The sequence below is a fragment of the Tursiops truncatus genome, chromosome 21 (genome assembly GCF_011762595.2).
Source record: "Tursiops truncatus isolate mTurTru1 chromosome 21, mTurTru1.mat.Y, whole genome shotgun sequence".
Taxonomy (NCBI): Eukaryota; Metazoa; Chordata; class Mammalia; order Artiodactyla; family Delphinidae; genus Tursiops; species Tursiops truncatus.
The window spans coordinates 13,836,884-13,863,801 of NC_047054.1; the positions used below are offsets into that span (position 1 = coordinate 13,836,884).

General features: G+C 41.4%; 1 protein-coding gene across 4 annotated transcripts in view; it reads right to left on the reverse strand.

The window, feature by feature from the left end:
• Positions 1–26,918, reverse strand: part of SORBS2 (sorbin and SH3 domain containing 2) — a 172,464-nt gene that overhangs the window by 128,455 nt on the left and 17,091 nt on the right. Inside the window, exon 2 of one of the 4 annotated variants that reach the window (XM_073798705.1) lies at positions 9,260–9,315. The exons of the other annotated variants lie outside the window; for them this stretch is intronic. The gene's annotated coding sequence lies outside the window, so the exon portion shown is untranslated. The remainder of the gene's footprint in view (positions 1–9,259; positions 9,316–26,918) is intronic. 4 annotated transcript variants of the gene reach the window in all.

The window sequence follows — 26,918 nt, forward strand, 5'->3', positions numbered from 1 at the left end:
TTCTTGAAGGCTTCCCTTTCCCTAATTAATTACTCTTTCTTTCTGTGCTTTTTAAAATGTTTTTAATCTGTTCAAATCCTGTAACATACAATTTATTTTCCCCCAGGCAAAAATAGTCTCTGAAATCATGCATGTATTCCTCATAACCTCAGACACAGAAAGAGACTCTAAAACTGGCTTGTTCATATGCCTGATGCATTGACTGTCATTATTCTTTCTATGTTCTCAAAACACTCTCCTTTGGCAATACTAGAATACTTATCTATTTCATGTCTGTCTGTTTCTCTCACTGTGATACATGTGAGACTAAGGCTAATTTCTTTTCACCGTTTATCTCACATTCCAGCTAGTTCAGCACCTTGCACACCTTACATGCTTAGTACATTTTTTAAAAAAGTGAATCACATATAACATTGTGTTGCCAGTTTATATTTTAATGGAGAGCTTTTTTAAAAAAAAAACAATTACAGTAAATCTTTGACTAGTTCCATAAAAAGATTTAGACATCTATTTTCGAGCATTTCTCCTGTTAATATTTACAGTGAACTTCAGCCTTCTGTGGGTCAATAGCTATCAACCATCACAGCCTGCTCTCATCCCCTAGTTACAAAGGGGTGGGAATTATCCTGCAAAAAGCCCCATGCTGCAGAGATTCTAGTTTGGAATTATTACCACTGGTGCTGCCTACTCTAGCTAATTATTTGTATTCAAAAGAGAAGCTTCATTTGATAAAGCTTCTAAATGTAGGTTTCTGACACCTACCACACAGAATTCTATTCCAGAGGATGAGACAAAATGTGACATCCTAATACAGTTTCTAGAAGAGCTCCTATGAGGGAGTTACTTAATCTCTCCAAGTCTCAATGTCCTCACCTATAAACTTGTGAATTACAACTTTATAGTAAGAGTCCCAAAAGGTAGATTAATAGAAATTCTGACTCTGTGCCTGGGTATAGCATTGATCATTAAATATTAGCTATTGTATTTATCACTTTTTTGCTATTGTTCATAGAGTTCTTGTAACTACTATTATTAATTTCAGGGTCATCATCTCATTTTAATTCCATTTTATCAAACAAATTATCATCTTAATCTTTTTTTTTGGGGGGGGTGGCCTCTCACTGCTGTGGCCTCTCCCGTTGCGGAGCACAGCCTCCGGATGCGCAGGCTCAGCGGCCATGGCTCACGGGCCCAGCCGCTCTGCGGCATGTGGGATCTTCCCGGACCGGGGCACGAACCTGCGTCCCCTGCATCGGCAGGCGGACTCTCAACCACTGCGCCACCAGGGAAGCCCCATCTTAATCTTTTGATTGGTTTTCCTGTCTCTAGTCTTCCCTCTCATATCTCTCAATCCCTCTTTCCGTCTCTCTCTCTTTCTCGATTTGATGGTGCAATTGTTGCAAGGTTAATCTTTTGAAAAGGACCAGTGACTTCACATTATCTATTTATACATTCCAAATCAAGCCCAGCACAATATGTTCCCATCATAATTTTCAAGATGTTATATTCCATTTCCCTTCTCATATTCTGTTCTTTAGCCAAACTGGACTTTTTGCTGCTCATTTTTATGCACATTTTATGTTTCAGCCTTCGAGTTAAATCGGCACATTTTAACTGGGCGCCTTACCATGTGTCTGACATAGTTCTGGGCCTCAGGGGTGCCCAGATCATCAAAACCAGTCCCTGTCTCCCAGGAACGCATGACTGGTGTGGTGAGGCAGATATGATTTTGAGTCACATCTTTTATTTGTTTCCTCCATTGGGATTACTCCTAATCACTCTTAAAATCACACCCATTCTTGGAGGTCCACGTCAAAGTTGCCTGCTGTATATATAACATAAATTGCCTGCTTTCATTTAAGTGAATATAATTCCTTGTCTTCACCACTTTATCTTGTCTTACTTTCTGTTATTTGTGTTTATGCTTTCTTGAGGGCAAGGACCATGCTTTATTCACTTTCGTGTTCTTCATTGTGCCTTATACATAGTAGACTTTCAGTTAATACTGGTTGAATATCAAAGGAACGTATTAGTAGAATTTTATTTTAAATAGAAAAAAACCCAAAGTTTTCATGGATCATCTTTAAAAGATCTATCCCCAAAGATACTTAATCTAACAAAGCTTACTTGATAGGAACTCTGTGCTGCTTAAGCTAAACAGATTATAGTTTTGGAAACCACGTAGAGACATAAGTATGGAGAGATGTATATACACATATAACTTGACTTAGGTTGAGTGAATAAGGAGATTGATTGCCTATTTTCTTGATGTTCTTTTCTTGTCTGTTTGTCCTACAAGTATATATGTATTAATATATTAGAAAATCACGGAAACAGATGCAAGATAAATATTATAGAAAGACACAAACATAAAGATAAATATAGTATGGGAGCCTGGAGATTGACCAGGGATTTCAGAAATAGAAGTAGTAAAAATGTGTCTGGGAGGAGGTCTGTTTTTAGCACATTTGGACACACATCTTTAAATATGAGACTCATTTCTGGAAAGAACATAGGGTCCTGTGAGTGAAGTATTGGGTTGCCTTGTTTTATAATTACTTGGGGCTATTCTAGAGAAACAACAAAAGTGTGAAGGGAAAGCAAAACCAAATGAGTTTGGTTTTTTGAGACATTAAATGTGTTTCTAATCAGATTTGGATCCCTGAACAGATGCTGCCACAAAAGCAGCAGCATCTGGAAGCCTGCACACTTGTTCCCCACTTCATACTCCTCGGCGTTATTTCCATGGTTACTAAATGAGTCACTCACTTCAGTCAACACTGATGTGATATAAACAGCTTCATCAAAGCAAATTCTCTTCCCCTCTGAAAAGTCGACAGATTATTAAGGAATGTCCTCAGTTTGCATCAGTGGTGCTTTTACTTCGGTGCTCTTGATTACACAGTTATGGCTAGCTAAATAGGTGTGTCGGAGTCAACATATTGTGTTAATGACTTACTATCAAAGTAACAATACTCACAAGAGGAAGTTAGGAGGATTTTAATAAATTCAGTAATTAGCTTTTATTATACTCTTGGCATTTAAATGAGTCAATTTTATTTGTTTATTTCAATACTTTTGATTTTTTTCAAAGTTAGTGAAAAATTAATGATTTTTGTTACCAGATTACCAAATTAAGCCTTTTATGAGATCATACCTACATTAAGAAAGAAATGCCTGAAGAGATTCATTTCATTTCAATAAGCTTCTTTAACCAAATGTGTTCATTAGGACACAAGCCTTATTTATCAAGGTTATTAAACCATCATGCAACGATAAAACTTGATTTCCAATTAATGTCCCATGATTAGGCATATTTTGTTTTGATAAAACCAGGTTTGATATACATTTTAAGAGAAAGTAAGAGGAATAGCTTGTTCAGGAAAAATAATTAAACCAAAATAAAATCACCTCAATCACTGTTTTGAATTACTGATTAATGTTTGACCCTGAATCTGCTCCAGACAGGTTTTATGCTTTCTTTGATGACTAACTCACAGAAATATGATTTACTTTTAAGATTAAACACACCCTGGTGGTACAATCCTTGACAAGGGGTCTGATGTTAAAAAAAAAAAAAATTTGAAATATACATGGTCAATGCCTTAAAATTAATCTGAGTTTTAGTAAACCTATGGAGAATACTGTGGACATTTTTAGAAAGTTCAAAAAAAGATTTTTATTCCAAAAACAAAGTGTTTGTATTTTGGGTCTGTGGGTTTATCCAACCAGCCCAAGAATAGGACTCAGATAAGGTTCTGTCTTCCATTATGGGGACCAGAAGATCTACCATAGTGCCAGTGCCTGCGTTCCCTAAAAAAGCCCATTGCATGGTATATGGAAAAATGTGGCCACGAATTGATGATTGCCTGGCTCTACCATCTGTCACCTAGGCAAACGTTTTCACCTGCTGTGGTGAAAGCCCTTGGCTTGCCAAATAAAACTGTATTTGTGGATGGGGATCACTTGAAAATATTTTGCTAAGGTTCTGTCTTTGCCATTCTGTCTAATTCTGGTCATCGGGATGAATCTTGTGTTCTAGGTACATACTGGTGATATTTCTTTTAGTGTAAGCATTCTTGTCTCTTCCGTGGTGGTTGATAAGACTTTCTGGTGAAGCAGCAAAACTACAGGGCTTTATTTCTAAATCTGGTTATAACCAAATGAATCCTGTCTTCATCTCGTCATCACAGAATGATACACAATATCACCAGTTATTTTCATTCCAAGTTCTAAGGTTAATCATGGTGATTCTCAAATCAGGAAGAAAATAAATTAACATACAGTGCTACTTACTGGTCTCCTGTGAGACTGCACGAGTCTCTCTATTAAACAGGACAATTAGTGTTGGGTTCAGTGCCTTGGAGATGGACAGACAGATGCAAATCCCTGGCCGCTCGGGAAGGAGGCAGAGGGGATGGCTGTGTTCCCGGCCACGTTCCCCGCATTCACGCCATGGTGGCTACACATTAGGAGCTAAATGCATGTTTTCTGAGGGACTAAGTGGGACAGTAGATGAAGTCAGCCCCCCAGTCTTTCCTTCCTCAGCTGCGGAATACAATGATGATATCTATTTACCACTGACTGTGTGAGAATTAGATAATATATGGAAAGTGTTGAGTGCAGGGTAGAGAATATGATAAGAATTCTGTGACTGGGAATTGCTTATCTTGTACATCAAGGCCTTATCTCCGACTCATAGAAACTGCTTCTTTATTTCCTGTTCTCCTTTATTTTCTTATGTGGTAAAGTATAAGTTCTACCAGTATTAAACGAGTACACTCAGGATAAAGCTGCTAACACTTTAAAGTCTGTATACTTGAAAAACAAAAGGACTCTAGATGTTTCGTTGACTTTCTACCCAGCTCTCTCCGAGCCAGCCAAGCAAATCTCTACTCTTTCAGAGGACTGTCCTCTAAGGGGCTAGAGACAGGATTTCCTTCTGCATTTTCTCTAAGTAAAGAGTAGAGCTAGATGCTTAGTGCTTTCTCTGTGTGCCTTGTCCTTATGTTAAACTGCTTCGGAGAGAACACCCCTCACCCTCAGGTCAAATGATGGCCGCAGTTCTGTAGGCAAGTGGATCACAGATACACAGGGTCAGCTAATTCTAGAGAATCATCTGATCTAACGTTTGCCCAGATCGCACATTTCCAGCCTGTGAAATACAAGGAATAATGCAGATCTTCAGTTTCCTGGGAAGACACTTTATTGCTCTTTCTCTTTTTCTTCTTACTTAGTCTAATGACTCATATTCCAGGTGGTTCTGCCCAATTTTAGAATTATCATGATCTACTTTGTAGGAAAAAAAAAAAAAAAAACCCATACCATTTCATGTACGGTATAACTTAACGCAGTTTTTTTGAGGGAATGAGCAAAATCCAACACTCAATGCAGAATTTCTGGCTCCTTTAGCATTAAGAGATAGAAAATTTTTAGTATTTATCATTGGGTTGTATTGTAATTTACTTATTTAGTGTAAACTCCCTGTGCAGCGAATTAATTTACATTTTCAAAGAATACTTAATGAATGGGAACAATATTCTCAAAACAGTGAAGTAAAATTGAAGATGCAAAGCAATGCAGTGTAATTCCAATTTTGTTCTTTAAAAAGGTTACTATGAAATTTTTTTAAGAGCAGGAGAAAAATATCTCCAAATGTTCATTTCATCATCTCTCGGGTGGGTTGAATTTTTGTAAAAGTCATCTTTTTCTTTTTTGTGAAGCATGCCTTCTTCCACTCAGGGGGACAGTCAGGATAGCCAAGAAACTTTAAGAAGTCATGTTTTAGCTCTTATGAATCTCCACAAATAAAGGCAATGTATGCATGTGATGAATTGTAATAGAACACTGATGACTCAGCATTTCTGACAAGCAGTCCTTGAGCGAGTCCCTTTTAAGTTCCTCCAAGAAGGACAGTCAGAGATTCCTCATGTGAACTGCTGCAGCCCAGCTTGCAGTAAGCGGTTTGCAGCTAGAACCCAGGAATAATAGCTCAGCTCAGGACCCTGCCCCAGAAGTCACAGGCTTGAGGAGGTCCAGGCTTTAAATGCTGTACCACCTTTGGAGCCGGGCTTCCAGGCACCTGCCTTCCTGCTGGAACAGGTGAGCAAATATCAACCATCTTGAAACCTGGAAGGGGCTTTATCCTGACTTAGCTGCACATCAGTGTTCTACCCAAATTCCATTGTTACTGATATATTTTTTTTAAATTGATGTTATCTGCTTACTGGATATTTTTCCTATGAAAACCACTAAACAGGTCATTCCCTTCTATTAGGCAACAAATGACTCATGCCACTCACTATTTTGTATCTTTTTCTCATGGTCAAGTATCCATATTCTTTAACTGGCTGTTTTAAGAAACCAAGTCCCATTGGTTAATTTAAATCCTTCCTTCACCTAGGATATGTAAAACTTACTTTGATACACAGTGGCATCTGGACAGATTCGAATACAGAGGCTCCAATGCTGCCCACCTAATATGGGAGGAGCTGGAACTCAGAATAGAACTTTCCTCCAAATGGAAAACAGTTCAGATGGTTAATGCAAATGAGGAATTTCAGTTGTCTTTGAACATAGCATAATGCAAAATTACCATCTCACAAATCACTTTTGCTTGTACCTATGTATGAAAAATTTATAAAGTGTCTTGCCTTGTCATACCTAACTAAGCCTCTTGGTATTTACTGTTTCAGTAGGATTCTCTTTGTCTTTTTTTAAAATTATTAATTTATTTATTTATTTTTGGCTGTGTTGGGTCTTCGTTGTTGCGCACGGGCTTTTCTCTAGTTGCAGTGAGCGGGGGCTACTCCTCGTTGCGGTGCGCGGGCTTCTCATTGCGGTGGCTTCTCTTGTTGTGGAGCACGGGCTCTAGGCGCACAGGCTTCAGTACTTGTGGCACGCGGGCTCAGTAGTTGTGGCTCACGGGCTCTAGAGCGCAGGCTCAATAGTTGTGGCGTGCAGGCTTTGTTGCTCCGTAGCATGTGGGATCTTCCCGGACCAGGGATTGAACCCATGTCCCCTGCATTGGCAGGCAGATTCTTAACCACTGTGCCACCAGGGAAGTCCCATTCTCTTTGTCTTTACACAAAGTCTGATGCAATGACTAAGCACTGACTTTTAGAAAGTGGAATTTCTCTCTCTCTCATTCTGCCTCTGTCTCTGTCTGTTTCTGGATGTGCTTTCAAATCAGTGTGCAGATGGAGGACTAAAAGTGTCACACAGATTGTTACTGTGGATCATGGGTAATAAATCCCACAGTGTGATATCTGTGCCCTGATATCTGACCTGCTTTCTTGAAAAATATGCACATTTAAAAGCCGATTTATAGTTGAGGAAGTCAACATTTTCCTTTTAAAAGTAATATAGGAGTAGAAAATGGAAAGTTCAGTGGAGATTGGTGGTCTTATAAGTTGTCTGCATAGGAATAAGTAACTCCAGGGTGTTCTGCAGCTCTCCAAATTCAGAACAATCAAGGGGACCCATGAAGTTTTAGGAAAACTCAATCCCTTGGAAGAAAATCTCAATATTGTGTGTGGATTGGAAGGGCGTCTAAGTATGACAGAAAGAATGTGAAAAAAGAATGATCTATTCCAAGGATGATCATAGTACTTAGAAAAAAGTAAGTTTCGGGCTTAAAGTTCAAAGTAGACCGAAGTGCATGAGTGATAGTGAGGGGTGGTTAGTCCTCCGGGCTCTGACCTCACTCAGAAATAGCCTGGACCAGGTGGGCCCGTCCTGCCAGTGAGACATTAGGCCACAGCCCTGCGTGGACCCCACAGAGCAGGTCAGTTGCAAGGATGTGGGAGAGGGTGAGTGCTGAGTCTGGGGACTGAGGGGTGTGTTTTGAGCTTGCGATACACTTAGGAGCTGCTTCTTGCTCGGAGACCCAGTGCCCAGGAGTGGCGATTGTATGGTGAACTGTGTCTCCAAAACAGTATGTTGAAGTCCTACTCCTGGTACCGATGAAAGAGACCTCGTCTGGAAATAGGGTCTTTGCAGATGTAATCATGTTAGGATGTGGTCAGAGAGGATTAGGGTGGGCCCTAAATGAAATGACTGGTGTCCTTTTAAGGAGAGAGAGATCTGGAGAGAGACAGACACACGAGAAAAAGGAACACCACTGTGTGACAATAAAAGCAGAGATGGGAATGATGCTGCCATCGGCCAAGGGATGCCAAGGGTTTCTGGCAACCACCAGCAGCAAGGAAAAGGTCACGAAGCGCTCTTCCCTAGAGCCTTTAGGGGCAGCACGACCCCACTGACACCTTGATTTTGGACTTCTAGCCTTCAAAACTGTGAGACAAGGTATTTCTTTAGTGTTAAGCCACTCAGTTTGTTGCACTTTGTTATGGCAGCCCTAGGAAACAAATACAGTGCCTAGGATATATCCTTTAGGCATCTCTTCTTTTGCAATTCAAGGCTGCAACAATTTGTCTGAAAGGGGTAAAGGAACTACTTAAGTTCGCCCTTTTCAGGGGATAGATTTGGGTAGATTCCTCCATGATGAGTTAGATGAACACCATATGGTAGAACCAAATCCAGACAGCATTTGGCCAGGGTGGTGTCAGAAACAGAGAGAGCCGGCATGCCTGGGCATCGGCAGGTGAAGCAACCTAACTAGACTGAAGAGGCAGGCAGGGACATCCGGAAGTGGGGCCACCATTGGAGCCCAGTTGCACCAGGGAAAATTCAACGTAAGTAGGTGGCTTGGAGGGCCTTAGAAGTCCTGCCATCAGGGATGCCTGTGGCGATCAGAGCATTCCCTGTGCTCCATGAAGTGTCAGTGAGCAAGAGACATCCAATCACTATAACGAGTAGGGACCACATGGGCGTGGCTGTAACTGAGAAGAGCAAGATGGGAGGAGTTTTAGGACAAGGATGGGGCCTGGTTATAGATTCCTCACAGTATTCCTAAGACCCCCAGCATAATATTCCACCGTGAAATAAGGCAGAGTCAAGAATTCCAAAACCATCGCTCTGGCCTCCCCGTCTCACTTCCTCTCATTTCCCCACTGGCCTGTACATCAATCAGCTTAAATCAAAGGTGTCTCTGCAGAATCTCAACAGAATTCTGCTGGGACATGATAGGAATGAATGGCAAGGAGAGGTCAGAGTAGCCTCATATTCTTTGGTACCCATCATTTTATTTCCTTAACTTCCCTGGTAAATCTTTTTGTTAAAATACATGCACAGATTTCCTCCTGGCCTTGTCAGCCCCAAGCCCAGGCAGCCGCGGTTCCCCGTGAGTACAGCATACCTTCTGAAGAAATGCACCCAGATCAGAATGGTATATGAGTCTGTCCTATTCTGGCTCTAGAAAAGAAACGTTACAGTAAATAGGTGGGTGGGATCGGCTCCACGATCACGAAACAACCAAAATAGCAATGAAATCAAACTCAGGAAAACTTCACTTTATCATTGTATATACACTTTCTTCTTGACCAAGTTTGATACCTTCTTCTCAAGAAACAGCTGCAAAAAAGAAACTGTGCAAATACTTGTCGTTAGTTTTAGTTTGTTACATACCACAGTTCGCCACCAGAATTACATAGAATAGGGTAGATGGGGCTTTTTTTTACCCAGGGTGGGTCTCAGGTGGGGCTGGAGCAGGCAGTGTGACTTTGGAAGCCCTGATTTGTTTTGCTGATTTATCTTCACTTTCCTTGCCCCTTTTGTTTAAAACAAACTTTCTCTTACAAAGCTTCATTACCACTGATGAGCGTTTTAATAGAATGGAAGTAGGCAGAATAGCAAAGACTATAGTGTTAGTATATTTTATACCCACCATTCCCATCTCCTCTTTGCTTTTCTAGTCCTTCCCAAATCTATGTGGAGATAGGGGAGGTGGGAGATATAAAGGGTAAGAGTGAGGCAACCTCATTTCTGCAGGATCCAGTCAGCTCTCTGGAGTGTTCTCCCTCTGCGCCCACTGCATGCTCTATCTTCTCTCTACCCACAGCCAACTCATCCTGCAAGGAGACCCCATTAGGTACCCCTCCTCAAAGGATCTTTCCTCGATGTTTCACCAGCTGTTGATCCTTTCTTTCTCTACAATTCAAATTTCCATTGCCCAGATGCTTTTCACAAATTGAAAATCACCTCTCGGGGACTGCTCTCTATACCTTGAAGGGGTGCAGTAGCTCATCTGACCATTTAAGGCTCTAAGAGGTGCTAACAGAAGTTGAACACACTCTCCTCTCTCAGGTAAATTCTATTTTAAGCAAGCTATCTGTATTTTTGAAACATAGGATTGATCCTGTGGGCAGGAATTTCAGACCAGCCAGGAAGCAAGGGTCATGGGATGTGGGGAGCTACTTGGGGGCTAGTGAGGACTTGTCAGGGGGCCTCAGATCTTGTCAGGAGGCATTGCCTAGTCAACCTGTTTCAAGGGAAGGCCTTGATTTTAGGGTGAGAAGCAATACCTGTTTCTGCAGATAAATCAATCTTCTCACAGCAATAAGTACTCCCTTTTGACATTCTAAGAGATTTGCTTCAAATGAATCATAGTAAGCTATTTTTTCCCTTCTGGGCAGAATACTATTTGCAGACATCTGCAAATTTGGGAAGAAAGCTTGTTTCCTAAATGGAACCATTCTGACAAGGGAAAAAGGCAAACAGCACGCGCGCACACACACACACACACACACACATGCGCACGCAACCCTCCCCCCAAATCTCTCCAAGTCTTCATTCTGTTTAAACTACCTGTTTATAAATAATATCTGGTGAAACTTCATTAAAAATGCATCTGCTTCTATGTTAAACTTTAGTTAAATCACCATTCCTGGACTATATCTTTAAAGTATTTGAGTGTGTGTGTGTGTGTGTGTAATTTTGTCCCCTTCATCTATCATGGATCAAAATAAATGGTTTACCTGCAGAAAACTAAAGTTTTGTGCACGTGCCTCGAAGTTCAGATTATTTAACAGTTGCAATGAACAAATATCTCAGAAAATATTTAGAATTTGATTTTTAATACAATACTAATGTTGCTGAGTTCCCAGCAACACAATTATAGTATCTATCGCAGCCAACACGTGTGTCAAGCTCTTTTCCAAACGTTATAGTAACTTAGCTAATCCCCGCCCCCCAATGGTAGGGCCATTGACAGGTGCCCAGTTACCCAGGTCCAGGCCGGGGAGGGGTGGGGCTGTGTCTCCCACACAGGCAGGGCTCAGATGTACTCTGCTACGGCTGCATTAAAACTGCCCCATCATAACGGTCGCAAAGAGTTTGCTCATCATGGCTTCTTGAGAGCTTGGATACTGAGTCGATCAAGAGCCATCTCAATAAACTTTGTAGTTGTGTCAGCCTCACCAATCACTAACCTTCATGCAGCTGCTGTAGTGCAAGTCTGGGTTTGTATGAAACTAAAAGGAAAAGTATGCTTTGCATCTAAGGCAAAGAAGTAGCATATTGGTGTTTTCATTCAAAAGTGAACACTAGCAGAATATACTACCCCAAGATATGCTGCTTTGGTATATTCATTATTTTGAGCTGTAGGCACTTGAAAAACAGCAAATGCAGGGAGAGGCTTTCTCTGAACTCCCTTATCTGCCTAAAGACAGATCCTCCAAAAGGAACTCAATGGTCACAGATCCCCTCTGAGAGTTTCATCAACCAGGAAAGTGGGACTCTTCTCACCGGAGAGGAGACTAGAAGTCAACACCACACCCAGACACATGTTGTCACAAACTATCACACCTCCTGTCTATTCTTCTAAGGGTCCATTCATCGTCCTAAATATCATTTACCGTCCCCTCAGAGGCCCACATCCCCCCTCCCCTTTCCCTGTAAAGATGGCATTTAAGCCTGAATTCTAAGCCACCTTGGAGAGTTTCTCATCTTTCCCTGTGTATCTCCCACATGTATGAGGTATACATGTTAATAAACTTCTGTTTGTTTTTCTCTTGTTTATCTGTCTTTTATTATAGGAGTCTTAGCTAAGAACTCAGAAGGATAGAGGGCAAATTATTGTTCCTCCCCTACAAAAGTCTACCCTTGTCTGCGAGTGCCCTGGGACTATTAAGGTCAAATTATATGGAAGTCTGTACATGAAGGAACTGGGTATTCTGGAGGTCATGGAGCAGACCTGGGACTCGGGAGAAATAGGAAGGGAGGGTGAGCTTTAAGGGGAGGTTGAAGCTAATGACATTCAGTGACCACAGCACTTGGTTCTGTTTGCTTTAACACAAACTCTGAAAATGAGGCTTCAGACAAAACGCCTTTTGCAAAGGAGCCAAGGCTGACTGGTCACAGCACAGGATTTGTACTGTGGGTGACTCTCAGCCCCCATGAGTTTTCCAGTTGTTTCTGATAATAACAGGGCCATTCTGACACAACCCGCTCAACCCAAGGGTCCTCCAGGACCGGGCTCAAGAGCTGTTCATTCAGAGATGGGTCATCCACACAGTGACCCACTCTCAGCAGTGACTTGGAATCGGGAACTGAGAGCCCATACTGAGGTAAACTGGAGGGTTCCCCAAATCCTCATCTGTTTTACCTAACAGTACATGCTTACCTAGCAATACTGTAATTTCTCCCTTTGCTCCCATCGCTAACATTTTTACTTCAAGTTACAAGTCGAGTAAAGCATAGTAAAAGCGTCTGAGTCCTGGGTCGCTCTTCGCAACCTTCATGAGTCTGAGCTTCTCACCTTATTTACTAAAGGATAGTAACCAGGCTAAGAACTGGCAGCATTCGTTGCTATTGAGATTGCCCACGGTTTCTCCCTTTTCGGCAATTATTTAAGGGCTTTCAAAGCACTGCTTCTTTCACTGTTTTTCAGGGCGAAAGAGAAGGAGAGGTTCATTTTCCAATGATTGTTTTGACTTGGCATTTATACCTAGAATTTCCACTGCTTTCAAGTCTCAGGTTTGGGCCTTAAAGAAGTTTGGTAGGAAGGGCAGTAGCGGCTGACACCCACCCACCCAGGACCGGAGGAGAGAGGAGGTGGAGGGCCCGGGGGACCATCCAGCAGCCGGGTCTCCCTTCCCGCAATCAGCGCGATCAGCGTCAAGACTTTGCTCCTTTAGAACCTGCGCCTCCCCTAGAATGGCTGTACTGTTTAGGGAGATCTGTGCTGACAATAAGGTGCAATTCAAAAGAAACGAGGTTGTGTTTTTCTTGTTTTCTGTTTTAAAGTTAAGGGAGGGAGAATGGAGGTGAACTCTATCGTTGAAGAATAAAAAATAAGAAAAAACTTAAAACTATGTCTTCTCAAAGACTCTATAAGAGGGGCTCCCCTGGTGGCGCAGTGGTTGGGAGTCCGCCTGCCGATGCAGGGGACACGGGTTCGTGCCCCGGTCCGGGAAGGTCCCACGTGCCGCGGAGCGGCTGGGCCCGTGAGCCATGGCCGCTGAGCCTGTGCGTCCGGAGCCTGTGCTCCGCAACGGGAGAGGCCACAACAGTGAGAGGCCCGTGTACCGCACAAAAAGAAAAAAAAAAGAGAGACTCCATAAGACCCTTGACAGTTTGAAGGTTCTGATTCTGAAGCTTGGGTGGGAAGGTGAGGTACATATGGTATCTTCCCAGCATCGGAGAAAGTAAGGCATCTTTATGAGGATTTATGTTTTACATCGTGGGAGGAATGAAAGGACTTTCCCACAGATAAAGCCAAATCTCCACAAAATCAGGTTCTGTCTGCTGCCTAAAGACCCAGACCTCTTGTTGAACTCAGAGGTAAAATGGAAAAAAAAAAAAATACTGCGAAGTTTCCTTTCAATAAACAAACATTTCCACTCTCCAGTCAGCAGATAGAAACACTCTTTGTTGACTTTAAATACGAGACCAAAAGAGCACAAGGGCTTACTAGTTTAGAAGAGATCATTTTCTAGTTGCTTAATCATCTCAATGAAACTGCTTTAGGGAATACAACACACTAGGGGACAAAAAGCATTGGAGAGAGAAAAGCTATGGCGTTAAGAAGGAATGGTAATAGCACATTTTTTGTGATTTCCATGCCTTCTTCTCCAGCATCTGCCTACGCTTCTAATCCAATCAGGGCAGCTTGTTTGTGTGCAGCTTTTAGCAGACACAGATTCTCCGCCGACCCTGGAAGAACACATGATCCACATTGGAAGCAATTTTTGTGTAAATGATTGTGCTGTTAACCTCTGAAGGTCATTCCGATATTTTCTGAGAAACTGGCTGCTTTAACTTCTTTCTCAGAATGCCGTGTGTCTCATGTGGGGTCAGGGCAGATGACAGCTTAGGCATTCCAACAGGAGTGGACTTAATGGAACTAATCCCCGTCAGGGGATGGGAAGTGATGGGACTCATAAACCCATTGCAGACGAGGATTTTCCTTCTTCCCTAACAGAAAGGCAAAACACGCTGTGCGGTTTTGCAACTGGTCAAGCTGGGAAATATTTTTAAGCTTTCTGCTTTGCCAAGTGTTTCAGGAAAAAAAAAAAACTATTTTCTTTCTCTTTCCTGCCAAAAAATGTCCCCCCTTAAATATTTTTTTCCCATATCTGGCTACATGTCCAAGATTTCTTCTTTTCTAAGAATAAATAGTTTTTCTGGGGTTTAAAAATGCCACTTGCTCTATCAGATTAAATGTCTCTTTGTATAGAAAAAGCATTTGAAACATTCCATCAGTGGGTCTAAGGAAAGATCCTTACTTAACTTGATTTTGTTAAATTAATTTTGATTAAATTTTTGGTCTTTTAATTCTTTTTGTGACCCTCAGTGGAATGTTCAGGCTTGTTTTATAACACTTCCAATTGTACTTTTTCTCTCACTGCCCTCATACTATTCCCTTTTACCAGAAAACAGTAAACATGAATTAATTTCTGTCTTTGACCAAAATAATACCTCGGAAACGATACCAATGCAAGGGCACCCTCTGGGTTCCATTCTCTATTTTCATACCTAGCTGGAGTTAGAAGGGTTCAGCTGTCAGGGTTTCAAGAACTCTAGCATTAAAAAAGTGCGAACTTGCAAATTAGCTGTCAAGTTTAATAGAAGGTGAATAATGCAGCCCAGAGCTGACTTGTTTCCATTCCTGGTGTCCTATTGATCTTGCTGTTAGGTAAAGCACAGACACACAGGAACACTGAAAAATAGCAATTCACATGGCTTAGTTTGGTATTTTCTTTTTTATCAGCTGAGAATGGTAGTTACATTCACAAAGTCAAAAAGTTGAATAGTGTTAGAGTTGAGAATATAGGACAAAGTAAAAACAAGCTTGAAAAAGCAATAATAGCTATATACCTGAAATGTGATAAATATTCATAGGGAAATAAAGAACATTAGCTTTCATAAAACCACAAACGACCTGATGAAATACACTACAGATTTAAAGCTTAACATTGGGCAACAAATATGGTCATTTGTTACTGACATTTAACGAATTATTCTGCATAAATCTACTGTAAGCAAAAAGCATTCTAGGTTGATATGTAATGTTATTGCTAGTTAGCTAGTTAATTTTTAAAATCTCTTTGTGTTTGTTAGTGTGTGAGGGTGTTTGAGAGTGTTTGGTATGGGGGAAGGGCTTTATGGTCCTTTGTAAATGGTTCTCTCTAAATTTCCTTGTTTGCAAATCTTTATCACTCTTTTTAAAGTCTAAAAATGCAAGCTTATTCTATTTGGAGACCATATAAAGATGAGGATATGCAAACATTTAAGAGAGAGCACATGACAATATGATTCTGAAAATCACAAAGCTGCTTCAGAATAAACTAAGATTCCCTCAGAGGTTAATGATATACTGAGAAACTGGAGGATGCAGCAATTTATTTCGCTCGTCTTCAAATCCACCGTCATCCTGCCACCAACTGTACCAAATAAAATTTCCATCCCTATTCCATCTTATCACATGGCCATTTCCCCTCATGCATGAGGAATTCGTTATTTACATTTTGAAAAAATCAGCCATCTCAAAACACTTACGTTTTGTTGAACTAGGTCTCCCATGGTAAAGGATAAAACCCAACTCAGCGAGCCTGCTTCTTAGGAACGGCAAATCAGCATGGTGATGCACCCAAGCCAGAAAGAATACCCTTCATTTGCTGCAGTTGGTTTAGTATCAGTGCTATAAAAAATAGATGATGGAAAACCGGAGCCCTTGACAGAAATACAAGTCTGCTGTGTGTGGCTTCTGCAGGACGAGCAGAGCACAGTGTCGGTCTTGCCTATACATCGAACTTGGACTTTGCCTGTGCTGGTCAGCAGACGCACGTGCACAGGGTACTCATCAGGGCATCAGCGTTGTGGGCATGGCAGCGCCTGCTTCATTTACATAAACAACAGAGAGCTATAAGCATATGCACCCCTGCAAGGAGTCAACGGGCACAGAAACTTCAACCTATGGAATATCACTGTGGGGTGTGCGGGCCAAGTTATTTATGGTGCTTGGGTTTTCCTCTTTGCTTTTGCAAAAAGGTACTTTCAAACACAAGAATGATCTGTGGCTTTGGCATAAGGAAAGCTGGAAGTCAGTGAAATAAAGTCCTGAAGGTCAACTCATCTGCGCTGCAGCATGGAGTGATGCTGAGAGGCCAGAAATGCAAAAGAAGCACCTCAGACCAGTTCTCACTGCAAGTACTGGTCATGTACTGGTCCCGTGGCACAGAAATGGAACCCAAAAATGTGTAGAGAAAGTCTAACTAAAAATTGCCAAATTAGGACCTGTGGTCTGTGCCTTGCCTGAATATGACAAGGTCTATGAGTATAAGACATGAAAGAGAAACGTGGTCTGAAAACTTTAACATTATTTAAGAGAGAACAAGAGGAGTCAACAAGGAAAAAGGCAGAGTGAGAAATAGAGAGAAAAGCATGAAAAATACCTTTCATTTCTCCAGTCCTGTCACTGCTTTAGAACCAGGCTCGCACCTGAGACCCACCCCCCTTCTTACCTTCATTATGCACCCTTGCTTTTGTGGCCCTGATTGGACACTGCACTAGATGCTACACAAAGCAAACTAAAAATACATTTTTGTTTTTGTTATCTGCTTTATTTCTGGTCCTTTACGTTGGACTAAGCCAGCCACAAATCATACAGTGGCCAGCATACAAGAGCAAACTTGAATGCTTGATTTTCGAGGTGATTATTAAGATGCTCACCACCTCCCACCCCACCCAGTCCTCCCTGCGCTGTGGTCTGTACCGGCTCGTCTTATCTCCTGCCTTGAAGAACCGCTCCAGTCTGATGCAGTCTCTAGTCCCTCCAACGTTGGCGGCCTTCCAGATGCCCCCCCCTTGCCTTTCTCGGAAATTGGTATCCCAGCCCCCTTGCATTCTTTCTGATTTAACTTGCCCCACTGGCTTCTTTATTCTGCTCATTCTTGGGGAAGAAAACAATTTCTAGTTCTTGGGGGCCAGCCCTGGCTCCAAGAGTTTGGGTGTGGGATTCAAGCAACCCTTGAGAATCTTATCTTTCAAGCCTGCCAGCTGGCATTTTAGGGCAACTCAATTCCTAAAGCAAGCAGTGAATAAAAATAAAACAAAACCCACCTGATGTAAAGGTGGTACCAGTACACATCAGGAAGACTGTCTGTGGAGACAGACTGCCTGGCTTTGTATCTTGTTCTCCCCATCGATTGGCCACTTAACTTTGCACGTTGCAAAATGGGAATAATAATAGTACCTGCTTTATAGTCTGCTCTTTCACTCACTCATCCATTTGTTCATTCCTTCAGTGAAGATGTATTGAGTACCTACTACCCCCCAGGCAAAAGGAATCCAGAAGACTCTAGAACAGCGTCCGTGCCCTCATGGAGTTTATATCCCAGTGCAATTTACTTCCCGGGTTGTATAAGATAACCCACCAAAACAGCTCATCATAGTGTCTTTGACACAGAAAATACTCAACAGTTGTTAGCTATTATGATAATAACAAACTTTTTAGCAAAGGTTTAAAATCGGAAATAGAGATATATCTGCTATAGTAAAAAGGAGAGAAGATATAGGGAAGTCAGGAAAGAGGAATGTTCACTAAAGGCATTCATGAATCCGGCATTAAGTAGATTCTGAGTGTTTCCTAATCCGTAAGCTGTGCTATGGGATAGGGTGTTACACAGCTGGGAACTTGTATTTATAAAGCCCCTACCTGTGCACACACCATATGACCCCGCACCCAGCCGCCTAGCCTGCAGCATGTGTTGGTGCCCCCTTAACTCTAAAGGGCCGTGGGCAGCATGGCAACAAGTAGCCATGAGCCCTCTGGGCATAGTTGGTACCAGCTGCATTTTTCTGAGGAGGGATCTCTTTTACACCCATCTACAAAATTGCACCCTAGATCTGAACCTCAGATCTCAAGATCATACGGTGGGTAAGACTGAGGTTTTGTACTGTTACTGTTTATTAGATACACTTTCTTTTTAAAGTGTATCTTAACCATATTTTTACAATCACTTTCATTTATTATTGCTTTTTCGTAGCATCCTGGTGAGCAGGCTTGTTTCACAATCTGCTGCTTAGCGGAAATTTTCGATAAGTCATTTGACCTCCCTTAATTTCGGCACAGCGTGAAAACCTAGAGTGTTGAACTCACTCTGTCTCATGTACCCACTGGATTCCTGATATCACTGCTAATTTTGCGAAGGCTGCTCACCTTGCTCCCTGCCTGCTACCTAGGATGCTGAAGACCAGGACTGTGAGTCTTGTAATTGTTGCTTCCACATCGTCCTTCAGGCCTGAGGATGAAGTGAAGACATATATCTAAAAAGTGTGATATGCAATGATTTATTGCCTCCTTTCAGTATGTACCCCCAGTAGCTGAGAACTCTGTTTCTTTACTTCATAATCTACTCAGTTTCCTTGCCTTGCCCTCTCCCACTCCCACAAGTTCCATGTTAGAGAGGGTTCAGGTATCAAATGGGTGGTCAGACAAGGCAAACTTAAGATTCTTTGTATTATTTGTGTTATTTCTCTTCCACCTCCTAATTCTTCTTCCTCTTCCTCTCTTCCTCCTCTCCTTTTTATTTTTTTGTTTTTCTGTCTCCCACTTTTGCTTCCTATAGGTTCACGTGGCTGGATACTATCGTAACTATACAGTGACACTATGATCATGTCAGTGCAGGTGGTTTCCAAAGAGTATACCCCATCGTGTAAGTTACTGTATTCCTGTAGGATTTGGAAACCTAGTAGTTCCAGGCAGCCTTTTTTCCAGGATCCCCAAGAACACTTGGTGGGTATGGAGTCCAGTTTCTTGTATCAGTCAATCAGTGTCTTACCCTATCTAGAGTGTACTCTGATATATTTAGTAGAAAACCAGCTTAATACTTGAGGAGAATTTAAATATTATTTTCACAGGTAAAAAACAAAGTAGCATCAGACAGATGGCGTTTCTCTTTTCGGTTTTCTTCAGATGTATGTTTTATTTTTAGGCATAGACTGCCCCCAGCACCCACACACGGTTTGAAGACACCAGCTCAGGTGCCTCAAGAGTGCCTATGATGAAAACCTGTTTCATCCATCTCTTTGGTTTCTATCCCCTGGCCATGACTCTGACTGCCGCTTTGGCCTTCCTGAAAAGTGGGGCAGCCCCAGCTGTCACAAATAAGTCTTCCAGATCATATTTTTAGTTCTCTCCACTCATCAGAAAAACCTCAAGTCTATCTTCCTACATTATAAACTATGGGAAAGGCAGCAGAGGGAGGAATCACAGAAGGAATAACAAAATGACAGACACTCGGGGAAGAACAGCAAGTGACTTTTCATCAGGGTCACTTTTAGGTAAGATTTACAGGAGAGAATGTTTTCTCTACACTTAAGTGGCTTGAAAAGTTATAGAAAGATGATTCCCTAGTGACATAATTCAAACACATTTAGTTGTTTCTGAAAAGTCCTCCACTGACATCACCATCAGGCATGTTTTTAGGGATGTTTTTCAGAACTGTGATGGATCCACGTGGCCTCTTTTACCTGATTCGAGTTGCTTAAGTGGGAATGGAAGCTGTGGTTACAGGCTGGGACAAACTGTGACAAGCTATGACAAGCTAAGTTCATCCTGGATTGATGTACGGTTAGGAATGCCTGGTAAAATATTCCTGCGTGGGGAGATTTTCTTTCCTCATCAACCAGACTGTCTCCTAAACTAGTTGCAGCCTGTAGGCTTTAAGCTAGAAGGAAGGGATGCACCTTTTTGTGTTGCAGTAATGTGAATTTATCGCATGTGTTTGGATGTGAGCTCAAACAGGCTTTCGATGATCTATCTGATAGGAAAGGCCTGGAGGGTGGTAGTTAATGGGCAGTGTGTTCAGTAAGAGCCCCGTAGAAGACAGAGCATTCTGTCCTCTCTCAGGGACAGCCAGAGGTACCAGACTGTGCCATTGCTGGTCCCTTGCTGGTCCCTACCTGGGCCCCAGACAGTGAGTTAGACTCAGGTGATCAGGGCAATGGCTTTCCCCTGTCCTCTCCTAGCATACACTGCTCCATGCCTGAAGGGGGAAAGTTGTGGTCTCTGCCACCTCCTGGACCAGGGATCCTTGCCTTTCTCCCCAGTTTGGTCTAAGATGTTGTAAGAGCTGGTAACAAAGTTTTCTTCTCTTCGAGGCACATTTTGTGAGTTCTGGGGCGGTCCACTCTGAGGTAGAGAGGGCTGCTCTTGGTGACACTGTGGAACTGGGAAATTACACAACATCCAAGCATGTGGCCTTGGCCTCCTCAGTGATGACTGGGCTCCAACGAAGTGAACTGTGGCCCAGGGCCTCAGGGTGTGAAGCAGGGATACTGGGAATGACTGGCTAGGTTTTCAGGACCTCATACAAATCCTTCACGAATCCCACCCGAGGCCGCTTAGTCATTCAGGGAAGCTCTTTTTAATCATGCTGGCTTTGATTTTTAATCATGCTGGCTTTGATTTTTAATCATGCTGACAATTTGTTCTTGAACATATTTTCGGAGTTTAGCATTCATCAATATTACCCTTCTGTATTGACGTTTGCTTCTGGGGTTTGAAGTAAAGTGAGATGGGCAGCAGGGCACTGAAACCGCTTAAGGACTGGTACAGTCTCCCTGCACACTAAAGCAAGAGCGCCCTCCACAGCCAGTCCAGGCTATCAAGGCAGGGCCCCAGGGGCAACTTTAAGGAGCTAATAACGGGTGGGAGAGACTTATCACGGATTTTGTATCCGCAGTTTTGATATTAGTGACATTTGAAGCATAAAGTCGATTTGTTCACCACCTCAAAGTAATTTTCTGATCCTATTAGATCTTGTTAGTGAATTGATTCATCAGTTTTTTGTAATCCAAGTAACATACTGAAAAATGAGAGGCAAACCTGGCTTATTATTAGAGCTGGTTCACCTTTTACCTTTGGCAACTATAGGATTTCCCTGGGCTGTTTCTGGAGCCTAATTTATTGATGAGCTCCTGTGCCCTACTGCAAGAAGCAGCACCTTTCCACCTGAAGAAATGAGGGGTGGAGCCCTCATTTCTTGGAAGAGAACCTGAGGAAGAATGAGAGAGAATTCCAAGCTAAGATGTTCTTTTCTCAGAGGGGAGCAAAGACCAAAAAGATGTTTAGAAATACGGCTCTGCTTGCTGTGGTTATGGCTTTAAAAAAAATGCATATTTAGGAAACTTTGAGCAAGACTTTTTAAATAAAACTGATCCTTGATAAAGCCATGGAATTCTACAGTCACCAGCAGGGATCAGCCACCACTGCCATTAATCAACCTCTGGTGGTGGTGCTGAGAGGAACACTGAAACAGTGCATTATGGGAGTGACCCTAGCGCCACAGCCAGGAGGCAAGACGGCATGATGTTGCCAAGAGCAAAGGGCTCCCAGGAATTGCCCCTGCTCTGAGCCACCTCTGGGAACAGAGGAGATTTAATTGCTCTGAGCTTCCTGCCTTGTTGATACCCCACCGAGAGTCAGCCTTGAGGGAGACAGAAACAGAGCCCTCACGTTGTATTAAGCAACAACAAGAAAGAAGAAAAAAGACATTTTGTTTTCAATCTGAAATCTTGATGGGATTGGATATCAGAGCTAATTATATACCAATGAATTAATCACATGGACCTCTGATTCCTGGCCATTCTGGGTCAGAATTACAGAGACAAACGTGTGAAGTTGTGTAACCTTAGGGTGAATGGACTTTTAGACCAGATGAATTTCAGGAAGGGCAGAAACTGGAAAGATAAGTTAGTTAACATATGCATTAAAATATAAGGAAATAATTTTGGAGATGTTGCCGAGGCAAAAGCAGGATGGGCCTGAGTGGACTCGTTTGCCAGGAGTTTACAGATCTAATGGAAGACTTCCTGTTGCCCGTGTAGACAAAACAAATACAGAAATGGAGATCAAAACCTTTAATGCAACCCAAAAAAGAAACTCCATATCTACCCAGAGTATACCCGTTAGGCTCCTTATAAACAAAAAATGAGAAGCTATTTTGGGGCGATTGTTGCTCACCTGCTGCCCCAACTGGGTGCTATGGCTTCCTTTTCTGTCTACAAACACTGGTTGGGCTGGGTGCTAAGTGTATTCAATGGGGAACTAGTAAACTGTTCAAATGTAACCACTTATACGGCTACTTGCAAATACCTCCCTTTAATCCTACCACCATACTATTGAGAGATTCCCTGTCGCAGAGGACCAATCTCGATGCTGGAGTGTCACACAAACCCAGGTTAGAGTCCCTGCTCTGCCACTCACTAGCCTTGGGACTTTCAGAAAGTTTAACTCTTCTGAAGCTCTCCCTCATGTGTAAATGAAAAGCATGATACAAAGTATCACTCTAAGTGTCAACTGTGTATATCAAATATGTACAACTTATAAAATCCAGCTTCATTTCATCACCATCAAACTGTGGGTTTAAATTTCCCCATCATCCCAGCAATACTGTCTCTTTCCCACTGGAAAATATCAAGAACATAGAGCACATCTGCACTCAGGATCGAATCATATATTTGAAAAGGATCCCGAAAATTCAAAAGCAGCATATTACCTGTCATAACCTAATAGCTAAGATGACCAGCGCACACTGTCCCAATCATACGGCACAATCGAAAGCTGCAGAGTGGACCAGGGGCTGCTGTGGAGGCCCCAACATTTGATCTTTATTGGAGTTTACTGATAAAGTTGGTGCACTCTTTGCATAGTCATTTTGTACCATGTAGAAAATAAATGAACTAATTCCAAAGTAACAAACAAGCCCCACTTTCACCAACATTTCCTGAGTCACTCATTTGAGAATGAAATGCTCCCTCTTCATGGAGTGAGTAGTGCTAAAGAGTGATAGAGAACTTGAATGAGAAAGCGTGGCCCCTAACTTTGTCTTTTGGTTTTTATTTATATTTTGAAACTTGGGGGTAAACTATAAGCTACTTAGGAGCGCTTAACTTCTTTTTATCTCTCTCTTTTTTTTCCTTTTGATAGCATTTCTCTCTCTTCTCCTTGACCTTACACGGGTGTTAAAATTCAAATCACAAGAGCAAATAGCAATCACTTTCCCAGTATATATGAGGCATTATATCAACACATAAGGCACATCAAGGGATGCAAAAAATTTACAACATGGTCTCAAAAAGTTTGTAGCCTTGTTTGGGGAAACAAAACATACCACATGAAAAGGTCGTGATGTAGGATGCAAACCAGTGCTCAAACACATCATGGATGGATTGTTATATCACATGGGCACTTAAATAAATTGCTTAAAGGAATGCCATTAGCTCTAACTACTATATGAATTTGGAAAAGAGAGGAATCTGTGAGCTTTCCAGTCAAGACTGAGATAGAGGGCAGGGCAAAAAGGAACTATCTGAAAAGAATGTAGGTAGTACAGTCGATCTGGATGTAAGAACTAGTGCTGAGAACCAGGAGAGGAGGAAGACGAACAACGAACTGAAACAAGATAGGCCTGGCCTGAGAAAAAGTGAGATGAGCAGAAGGTCGGCCATCATCTTTGACCTTTTGCTAAATTAGGTGGCAAAGGGGCAAGAATAGTCATCCTTAGGCAAAGTCAATCTCTGACCAAGCTTGAGGAGGCTGGATTGAGGGCTGGGAGGGGCAGGAGAGGCAGCTGCCCAGATGTCCTCAGAAGATAGCTGAGACTTTCTGAATGCAGGAGATACATATTGACCACAACAGCGGCAAAGTGTGTGTGTCCACATGTACACATGCATGTAATAGGCTGGGACATCTAAAAGCAGCAGGAATACGGAGAGAAAGGAGGCCAAGGAAAGATGCCTGACATTCCCCAGAAGCTTAGGCACTGGAATGATTGGGACAAGTCCAAGTTGCTTTGGAGAAGGGTTTTTACTAGAGTCTGTGTCTACAAACAAGTGAAATCACCTTTACATGGAGGTGAAATGTAGGGATATTTTATTATCTAATGCAGCGGTTTTATTCTGTAAGGCCATGGTGATTTTGACATAGGCATATTGGACAATCTGGAGACATTTCTGGTTGTCACACTGGGCGATGGGGGAGGATGCTAACTGGCTTCTGGAAGGCAGGGTTGCTGCTAAACATCCAACAGCATACAGGAGAGTCCATCACAACAAAGAATTATCTGCCCCCAAATATTCACAGTGCCAAGGTCGAGAAACCTACTCTAGAGGATCCCAGTGAAAACCAGAACACGATCTTAAAAATAAACGACTCTACTTAGCTGCAAATTAGTACTGCACAGTCGTAAATGTTAGCATTATGCATTTGCTAAACATGAATTTAAGCAACAATTATTATTGTGGCTAGAATTTAATATATACATTTACTGTAAGACTTTTGAAAGCATATATTCAATTTCATCACCCTTTTAAAAAAATAAACTGAAAATACCCTTTCAAAATCATGCCAATGGAAAGCAATGGTATGCTGAACTTCGTCCTTTTCAGAAAGAATTCAGATACAATGAGTGGAAAATAGCCTTAAAGAAGAAATTGAAAGAAGTGACAACTTAATTAAACTCAGCTACTGGTCCCATTTTATATTTGTCTTTCCAAACTGCTAATGAATTCTGGCCCATTTAGTCATGAAAAAATGTATATCCTGAAGAATCTGTATCCCTTTTGAGGTAATTAATGGATATTTATTAGACAAAAAAATGCATGTCTATTATTCATAATATTTGATTTTTAAATTGGCATTAACATGCTACATTTGGACTAGTAGGGGAAACCCCAGCCAAATTATAGAAAGCAGCTACTGAGATGAAAGACCTTCCACAAAGGGGGACCCAATCTCAGAACCAGTTAACACAGCCATGAGTACTTTATGGGTTGCTACAACACATTAGCCACAAACAATTTCCAGCCTAGGAAATACACTCAGTGTAGCTACTGGTGCATAATATATATTTGATCCTAATTAGACCTAATGAATGAATTTTAATTCTTTATCCACTATATTTTGTAGGACACCGACCCACAAATACAAAAAAAAGGTTTTGGGGGAGTGGGTATAGAACTAGGGCCATTTTAACACCAGCACTAACATCTTCATTTTCCTAAGTCATTTAATGATGATGAAGGATTGTCTGGAATTCTTTTTCTAAAAATAGGTTGTGGTAAAAAACAAAACAGAACACATTATCAAGAGAACTATGAATTGCATAAAGATTCAATAAGATGTACAACTTCGTAATAAGAAAGTTTTAGATTTCCTTTGTTTATTTTAATACATTGAGGAGTTCAAGGTAATGTATGCTTTCTAAAAATCTAATCTGAAAAATTTTAATTGGGGTACTGATTTGGAACTTGACAGGTTCAAGTCTGTTTTTAAAGATTATTCATAAAAATTCTCCTTTCAGATAAAGTAGAAAGGATAACAGTTTCATTTGAGGGAATTAAAAAAATGAATGTCTTGTGGATTCTTCCTTATGATAGAATAACTCTTATCCTCTTAGAAGGCAGAAATATTTAATGAGCATTGTCCAAAAGACATAAATGTAACTAAAATATTTTCAAATGAAATTAATGATTTTAAAAATCAATGATTTTAAAAATTCTTTTAAAATCATGGCACCACTGCATTTGAGTTTCTGAAATTATTCACCTATCTTTTAAAAAAGACTTCCCTTGAGGAATATCTCTTCATATATAATCACAAAATCTATTAGGATATGTTGACATATTATACTATAGGGTTATGTAGCTCTATAGTTTCATCAGCACTGTAAGGTTGGCAGATGTCTGTAATTGACAGGCCCTAAATTTTAGTGGCTTAACACAAGAAGATTAAATATCCCGTGCAGGTCAGTGGAGGGTGGGAGGTGAGGTTGAGGTGGGAGGCCTCTGTTTCAGGCAGTCAGTTAGGATCAGACCTAGTCGGTTATCATGCCCAGGCCACCCTCTTGGTCTTCTAAGCAATAATGCTCCTTTCCTTCTGTGATTGACAGTCTTGCTTCCAATAGCAATCATGTCCAGTTCATGAGAAAGATTTGATTAGTGTCCCCTGCATCTTTGTCTTAACATGGGGAAGAGTCACTGTCACCCGGAATGGGACTATAGACTCTGCTATTCATAGACTATATCAAAATGATGCTCCTTGAAAGTATTTGAAGAGTCATGAGAAAATAGTAGGCACCAGAAATATCACAAATGTGAGGAGTCTGACATGAAAGACAGTTTTCCAGTCAAAAATACACAACTTGAAATTTGGTATAAATATTAGATCATGAATAATCCAGTCATATTTTGACTGGCAGACATTATCAGAGGAGACATTATGATGAAAATTGTCATAGAGTTGGAAGTAGCACAAAGTCTTGAAAAACCAGATTTGACTATCAAGGCGGGCTAAAGCATCCATTAACTTGGAACACAAGGACTAAAGTTCTCATTTGGAACTTCTTATCATTCAGCAAACATCATTCTGTTCAGAAGCCACCATCAGTATAATTTTGGGCTAAGAGCAATCGTATTCATTCTTTTGAGACCTTTCCTTCTAATTATATATAAAGAAGGAAATGGCTTCTCATTCCTCATACCTCATGGGGTAAAAGTCTTTTATTTGTTCA